Here is an 8835-nt window from a genome sequence, read left to right as displayed (position 1 = left end):
TGTATTCCTTTTATTTCTTTTTCTTTTTTGATTGCTGTGGCTAGGACTTCCAATACTATGTTGAATAATAGTGGTGATAGTGGACATCCTTGTCTTGTTCCTGATCTTAGAGGAAATGCTTTCAGTTTTTCACCATTGAGAATGATGTTTGCTGTGTGTTTGTAGTATATGGCTTTTATTATGTTGAGGTAATTTCTCCCTATGCCCACTTTCTGGAGAATTTTTATCTTAAATGGGTGTTGAATTTTGTCAAAAGCTTTTTCTGTATCTCTATATAATTGAGATGATCATATAGTTTGTATTCTTTAATTTGTGTATCACATTGATTGTTTTGCATATTTTGAAAAATCCTTACATCCTTGGGATAAATCCCACTTGAACATGGTGTATCATCCTTTTAATGTGTTGTTGGATTCAGTTTGCTAGTATTTTGTTGAGGATTTTTGTGTCTATATTCATCAGTGATATTGGTATATAATTTTCTTTTTTTATGATGTCTTTGTCTGGTTTTGGTATTAGGGTGGTGGTGGCCTCGTAGAATGAGTTTGGAAGTGTTCCTCCCTCCGCAATTTGTGGAACCGTTTGAGAAGTATAGGTGTTAACTCTTCTCTAAATGTTTGATAGAATTCACCTGTGAAGCCATCTGGTTCTGGACTCTTGTTTGTCGGAAGATTTTTAATTACAGTTTCAATTTCATTACCTGTGATTGGTCTGTTTATATTTTCTAATTCTTCCTGGTTCAGACTTGGAAGGTTGTACTTTTTCAAGAATTTGTCCATTTCTTTCAGTTTGTCCATTTTATTGTCATACAATTGCTTGTAGTAGTCTTATGATCTTTTGTATTTCTGCAGTGTCAGTTGTAATCTCTCCTTTTTCATTTCTAATTTTGATTTGAGTCCTCTCCCTTTTTTTTTTGATGAGTCTGGCTAAGGGTTTAGCAATTTTGTTTAGCTTCTCAAAGATAAAGCTTTTAGTTTTATTGATCTTTGTTATTGTTTTCTTTGTTTCTATTTCATTTATTTCTGCTCTGATATTTATGATCTCTTTCCTTCTAATAATTTTGGGTTTTTGTTCTTCTTTTTCTAGTTGTTTTAGGTTTAAGGTTACATTGTTTATTTGAGATTTTTCCTGTTTCTTGAGGTGAGCTTGAATTGCTATGAACTTCCCTCTTAGAACTGCCTTTGCTGCACTCCATAGGTTTTGGGTCATCGTGTTTTTATTGTCATTTGTTTCTAGGTATTTTTTGATTTCTTCAGTGATCTCTTAGTTATTTAGCAGCACACTGTTTAGCCTTCATGTATTTGTGTTTTTTTCCGTTATTTTCCTGTAATTGATTTCTAATCTCATAGCGTTGTGGTCGGAAAAGATGCTTGATACAATTTTAATTTTCTTAATTTTTCCAAGGTTTGATTTGTGGCCCAAAGTGTGATCTATTCTGGAGAAAGTTCCATGTGCACTTGAGAAGAAAGTTTATTCTTCTGCTTTCAGGTGGAATGTCCTAAACAAATCAATTACGTCTATCTGGTCTACTATGTCATTTAAAGCTTGTGTTTCCTTATTTATTTTCTGTCTGGATGATCTGTCTATTGGTGTAGGTGGGGTGTTAAAGTCCTCCACTATTATTGTGTTAATGTTGATTTCTCTTTTTATGGCTGTTAGCATTTGCCTTATGTATTGAGGTGCTCCTATGTTGGGTGCATAAATATTTATGATTGTTATGTTTTCTTCTTGGACTGAGCCCTTATGTAATGTCCTTCCTTATCTCTTGTAAGATTCTTTATTTTAAAGTTGATTTTATCTGATATGAGTATTGTTACTCCAGTGTAGGTGATTTCCATTATCATGGAATATATTTTTCCATCCTCTCACTTTTAGTCTGTATGTGTCCCTAGGTCTGAAGTGGGTTTCTTGTAGACAGCATTTATAAGGGTTTTGTTTTTGTATCCATTCAGCCAGTCTGTGTCTTTTGGTTGGAGCACTCAATCCATTTACATTCAAGGTGATTATTGATATGTATGTTCCTCTTACTATTTTCTTAATTGATTTGGGTTTGCTTTTGTGGGTCTTTTTCTTTTCTTGTGTTTCCCACTTAGAGAAGTTCCTTTAGCATTTGTTGTAAAGCTGGTTTGGTGGTGCTGAATTCTCTTAGCTTTTGCTTGTCTGTAAAGCTTTTGATTTCCTCATTGAATCTGAATGAGATCTTTGCTGGGTAGAGTAATCTTGGTTGTAGTTTTTTCCCTTTCATCACTTTAAATATGTGCTGTCGCTCCCTTCTGGGTTGCAGAGTTTCTGCTGAAAGTTCACCTGTTAACCTTATGGGGATTCCCTTGTATGTTATTTATTTCTTTTCTCTTGCTGCTTTTAATATTTTTTTATTCGAATTTAATTATTGATAGTTTGATTAATATATGTCTCAGCTTGTTTCTCTTTGGGTTTATCCTGTATGGGATTATGCACTTCCTGGACTTGATTGACTATTTCCTTTCCCATGTTAGGGAAGTTTTCGACTATAATCTCTTCAAATATTTTCTCAGACCCTTTCTTTTACTCTTCTTCTTCTGGGACCCTGATAGTTTGAATGTTGGTGCGTTTAATGTTGTCCCAGAAGTCTCTGAGACTGTCCTCAATTCTTTTCCTTCGTTTTTCTTTATTCTGCTCCCTGGCAGTTATTTCCACCATTTTATCTTCCATCTCACTTATCCGTTCTTCTGCCCCAATTATTCTGTTATCAATTCCTTCTAGAGTATCTTTAATTTTAGTTATTGTGTTGTTCATCACTGTTTGTTTGCTCTTTAGTTCTTCTAGATCCTTGTTAAATGTTTCTTCTTTTTTCTCATTTCTGTTTCTGAGATTTTAGATCATCTTTACTATAATTACTCTGAATTCTTTTTCAGGTAGGTTGCCTATTTCATCTTCATTTATTTGGTCTTGTAGGTATTTACCTCTTTCATCTGTAACATATTGTTTTGTCATTTCCTTTTTTATTTTTAGTGGGTGGGGCTGTATTTTTGTCTTACTGGTTGTTTGGCCTGAGGCGTCTAACACTGGAGTTTGAAGGCAGTTGGATAGAGCCGGGTCTTGGTGCTGAGATGAGGACCTCCGGGAGGCCTCACTCTGATTAATAGTCCCTGGGGTCTGAGGTTCTCTGTTAGTCCAGCTGTTTGGACTCAGAGCTCCCACCACAGGAGCTTGGGCCCAGTCTCCAGCCTGGGAACCAAGGTCTCACAAGCCGTGTGGTGTGACCAAAAAAAAGAAAAAGAAAAAAGGAGCAATACAATAACAAAGAATAAAAAAAATTAAAAAGATAAAAAATATATTAGGAAAAATAAAAATATAATTGCAACAAGGTAAAATAAAACCACAACAGAAAAAAGAAAAAACAAAGGGGGAACAAGCCAAAAGGAGCAGAATAATAATAGAGTATAAAGAATAAAATAAATTTAGAAAAGTAAAAGATTTATTAGAAAAATAAAAATGAAGCAACAAGGTAAATCAGAATTCCAATCTAAAAGAGGATAAAAGAAAAAAAAAAAATTGGTTATAGGAGGCGGAGTTTAGGCATGGGTGGAACTTAGGCAGGGGCGGGGTTTAGGGTGGAGTGGGACCTGGGTGGGTCGGGTGGTGACATTTGAGCATGGGGTGGGGCCTAGGCTCAGGACCCAGCTGGAAAAGGCTTTGGGGGCAGGGTTTAGGTGGGGCAAGGTTCAAGCATGGGGTGCTGTCTCTGCTTAGGACCTGCATGGAAGGGGAGAGGCAGCACCTCCAAAGGAGGGCCTCCAGAGTGTGGAGTTTAGAGTTTGGAGGTAAGGCCCTTGGTGAGGATGTGTGGGTGGGGTTTAGGCCCAGCTCAGTTGGCGGGGTTCTCAGAGGGGGTCTCTAAGTGTAGAGGTAGGGCTCTGGGTGGGGGTGTAGGGTTGGGGCTTGGATTCTGCACAGCAGGAGGGAGGCTCTGAGAGCAGAGGATTAGGCCCGTGAGCTCAACAGGCTCCTCGGTTCCTAATGGACAGGGAAAGCTCTGGCTGCATTCACTACTATTCCTCTGCACAACCTCCATCTCCCCCAGGGTCTCCCCCATCCCTGCTGGACCCCTAACCATGGGTGAGTCCCGCTGGGTATAGAAGTCCTTCCCTCCTCCAGCCACCCCTCATGGGTGCTGGTCCTGTAGGTCCGACCTTTACTTTTGCTCCCCCTTCCCTCCCTCCCACTCCCTCATGACCCGCGCAGCTGAAGGAGGTCTTGGTGGGCAGAGGATCAGGCCCAGGGGTCCAAGTGGGCAGGGGAAACCTGGCCACACTCCCTTTTGATCCTCTGCCCCACAATGGTCCCCCAATTTTCCCCTTTGGGCTCGGGATCCCTTCACTTCCCTTAACGGCCCCTCAGGGGTGCCAGTCCCATCCCACCTCCACTTCTCCTCCCCTCTCACTCCACGCCCCCCATGTCCCACGTCCTACCCTGTTGCTGGTGTTTCCCCCAATCCCCTTAAGTGTCCATGGTCCCCCACCAGTGCCTGGTAGGTGCCCTAGTTGTGCAGAGACACAAATTCCACATCCTCCTAGTCTGCCATCTTGACTCTGCCCCACATGAATCCTTTTGAACGACGTTTTTCTCCAGATATATGCCCAGGAATGGGATTCCTGAATCATACAGTAGCTCTATTTTTAGTTTCTTAAGGAACCTCCATACTGTTCTCCATAGTAGCTGTACCAATTTACATTACCACAGACAGTGTAGGAAGGTTCTCTTTTCTCCACACCCTCTCTAACATTTATTGTTTATAGACTTTTTGATGATGGCCATTCTGACCAGTGTGAGGTGATATCTCATACTTTTGATGTGCATTTCTCTAATAATTAGTGATGTTGAACATATTTTCATGTGCTTCTTGGTCATCTGTATGTCTTCTTTGGAGAAGTGTATATTTAGATCTTCTGCCCATTTTTTGATTGGGCTGTTTAGTTTTTTTTTTTGATATTGAGCCACATGGACATTTGTAAATTTTGGAGATTAATCCCTTGTCAGTCACATCATTTGCAAATATTTTCTCTCATTCTGTGGGTTATCTTTTAATTTTGTTTATGGTTTCCTTTGCTGTGCAAAAGCTTTTGAGTTTAATTAGGTCCCATTTGTTTATTTTTGTTTTTATTTCCATTACTCTAGGATGTGGATCGAAAAAGATATTTCTGCAACTTATGTCAAAGTGTGTTCTGCCTATGTTTTCCTCTTAGAGTTTTATAAGATCCAGTCATACATTTAGGTCTTTAATCCATTTTGAGTTTATTTTCGTATATGGTGTTAGGGAGTATTCTAATTTCATTTTTTTACATGTAGCTGTCCAGTTTTCCCAGCACCATTTATTGAAGAAACTGTCTTTTCTTAATTGTACAGTCTTTCCTCCTTTGTCACAGATTAATTACATAATTTTAATTACACTAAAGTTCAGTCATTTCAGAATTAATGTTGACAAAAGAAGAAGCTGAAGCTGAATGGCTGATGTAGTTGAGAATACCAAAGCTGGAGCCAAATTTATGCACCCCAAAATATATTATTTCAATTTAGCTTATTTCATTGAATACTGGTGAGGTTGAACTTCTTTACATGTTTAATAATACCTATTTGGTGTTTTTCTGAATTATATATTCATGCCTCTCTTTTTTATTTTTTATTTGGGATCACAACATTTTACATTGTATTTAGTAATATTAGTTCCTATATCTGTATAGATCTTTATCATGTCATTAATTCTTATAATCACCATGTGTGGTTGGCAAAATAGTTGTTATCATCCCCATTCAATAGCTGTGGAAACTGAGATTCAGAAATTTGAAGTAGTTTGTACAAAAGTTACATAGTATGGAGTATGTGATGTATGTGATGCAAAATCCTGTAATGGATTAGAACATCCCAAACCTCTCTTATGCCACCACCGTATTCTGTGTACTGGACTTAACCTCTTTCTAGCACAACACAAAACATTAGCAAAACCATTATTTATTTTTTAATCATTCATTCAACGGCTCTTTATTGAGATAGTCATCAACTGAGCTTAGTTTACTGTCTTCTATATATTTGCAAAAGATGACCTAGCTATTATCTAGTCTCTTAGAGGAATTAATTAAAAAAAAAAAAAAAACTAGTGAATCTTTCCTTGATATATAAAGTGTCCTGAGAAGGGATACTATGTGGGTTCAGATGCATCATCAACATGGCTATATTTTAAAGGACTAAGCTTTAATGATCATTTATATTCTTAGGAAGATACATTTGTCTTTACTGAGAATGTTCTGTGTGCAGATAAAAACCTTTCTGCCAGTTGAGTTTATGGAAAGACTTTAGCCTTTATTTAACAGACTTTAGCCTGTTCTGGAATTCAGACCCATAAAGCAAGCACTGTTCTCAGGTGACCTGGCTCCTTGTCTCCAGGAGGACAGGAAATAAATCAATTAAACAAAATAGAAAAAAGATTTGGGATAAGAAATTGGGCAGAAAGAATAAAACAAAAGGTTCAGGACAAGAGAAGAGCCTAAGGTAAAGATGGGAATGAGCATTAGTTGAGACTTGGAAATCAAGATGGTCTTTTGTTTGTAGTGGGAGTTAAGCTCATTTAATCTTAATTTACTCAGCTGTATTTGAAAAGAAGTTAGCAGCACTCTTTTTCTTCCAAGATTCTCAAGAAGTTCAAATGTTTTTGTTGCCCTTCTTGATGTATTAACCCTATCACAATTTCAGTTTTTGTAGCGTCTCACTCAGATATTTTTAATATGTTTACTTTTATCCAAGAACTTGTCCTTATAATGATTTCTGCTGTTTTCCAGGAACAGGAGGATTAACAACATGACTTTTCAGGACATATCCCACACTTAAAATTAAGATTTCTTCCTCACGTGACACATCTCTTTAGAGATCTTACTCACTCTAGGCCTCTGGCCCTGCAATTATTGTTTGCTTTAGAGAACAGGGATAGGGCATGAAGGCATGAGCTCAGAAGAGCCAATGTGACTGTCACCCAACCCTCGGCTCACATTCAGAATGCACACAGTGATGTTTGGAGACTAGGGTAAGCACCTGTCCTTCTATGTGTGGTTTGATTTCTATAGGCAGAGCTAATTGAATCTGGTGAAGAGGGATACGGAGGAAAAAGCAATTCTGTTAATGGATTAGACGTTAGAAAGCTCTGGATCAAAGGATTCTTGCATCATTAAAACCTCAGGGAAAGACTACTGTGGTTTCCTGAAGCAGGTGCCCAGGCTAATTTCTTAAGGATTTGCATTTTGGGGTGGACTGACAAGTTAGCTATTGGAGGTTGAGGTTATCCCTGGATTATTCAAAGAAAAGGAAAAAATCCTTGGTTGGTAAATCTAAAATTTGAATTCAATGAATCGAGCTGCATAAGATTTCATGTTCTTTGGTTTCCTGGAAGCCTGATGTAAGCCAATGTCCATGTCAACATCAGTAATCAGTGATGAGCAGTGGAAAAGTGGAAATTCCCTGGATATAGGGTGAGGGCATGTACACACACATACACACATACACACCACTTGCCATTCCAACACTGTGTTATACATAAGTATGTAATAAAAATAATGGAGCATATTCTTTGTAAAATACTATAAATTCTTTGAAGGCTAAGACGAAAATAGGTAATTTTGCCTGCCATGATTAGTAATGTCCTTATTCAGAATATTCAAGAATTGTAATATTTCTCTCCAGTCAAATTTCTGAAAATACCTGTAGAGAAGAAGTTCAGGTTAAATAGACTTAAGAACTTATTTGGCAGGAAAATAGGGAGAAAGATTAAAAGACTGAAAGATGAATCTACTTTCATAATTATTTTGTCATGGCAGAAAGAATTAGAAGTACCTCCTCACTGGATCCCAGTTGGAAACCACTGATGGGAATAATTCCCTCAGAGGTAGCACTTTCTGCTAAGTGCATAGAAAAGCAGCCCTTCAAGACAACCAACCACAGCTCTCTTGTGATAATGACGGCCCAAATAGGGTTGTTAGATTTGGTAAATATAAATATAGGATGCCCACTTAAATAAACATGTATGTCCCATGCAAATATTGAGGTTACCTGGGATCATACACAGGAAATATTTCATGACCTGCTTAGGCTAAAAAATTAATCATTGTGTATCTGAAATCCAAATTTAACTAGGAGTTCTGTATTTTATCAAGCAACCCTAAACCAACAACTCTCTTCCAAACTTCCTTCCACAAAAAAAAAAAAAAAAAAAAAATTAAAAAGCCTTTTTCTTTCATTAAGAGGAATACATTGACTGTGTGGGTAAGATGGGTAGGTCCAGATCTGGATGACTGAAGAAACATATTTTATCAATAAGGATTAAGACTATACTCACCAGGGAAAAAAATGTGCATGTCTTTGACAAGATTATTGTCATTTAAAATTATTTTTTAAAAAATATAAATTTTGACAATTCAAACTATATAGACACATATAAAGAAAATTTGGGGACTTCCCTGGTGGTTAAGAATCTGCTTGCAATGCAGGGGACACAGGTTCGATCCCTGGTCTGGGAAGATCCTACATGCTGGTGAGCAGTTAAGCCCAAGCGCCACAACTACTAAGCCCACATGCCACAACTACTGAGTCCCCGTGACACAACTACTGAAGCCCACGCACCTAGAGCCCAGGCTCCACAACAAGAGAAGCCACCACAATGAGGAGCCTGTGCACTGCAACGAAGAGTAACCCCTGCTCGCCGTAACTAGAGAAAGCCCACGTGCAGCAATGAAGACTCAACGCAGCCATAAATAAATAAATATATATATTTTTTAAAAAATAAAATTTAATAATCTACTACTCACTGACCTA

The sequence above is a fragment of the Phocoena sinus genome, chromosome 7, assembly GCF_008692025.1.
Source record: "Phocoena sinus isolate mPhoSin1 chromosome 7, mPhoSin1.pri, whole genome shotgun sequence".
Taxonomy (NCBI): Eukaryota; Metazoa; Chordata; class Mammalia; order Artiodactyla; family Phocoenidae; genus Phocoena; species Phocoena sinus.
Note: the sequence above shows the minus strand (reverse complement) of the source record.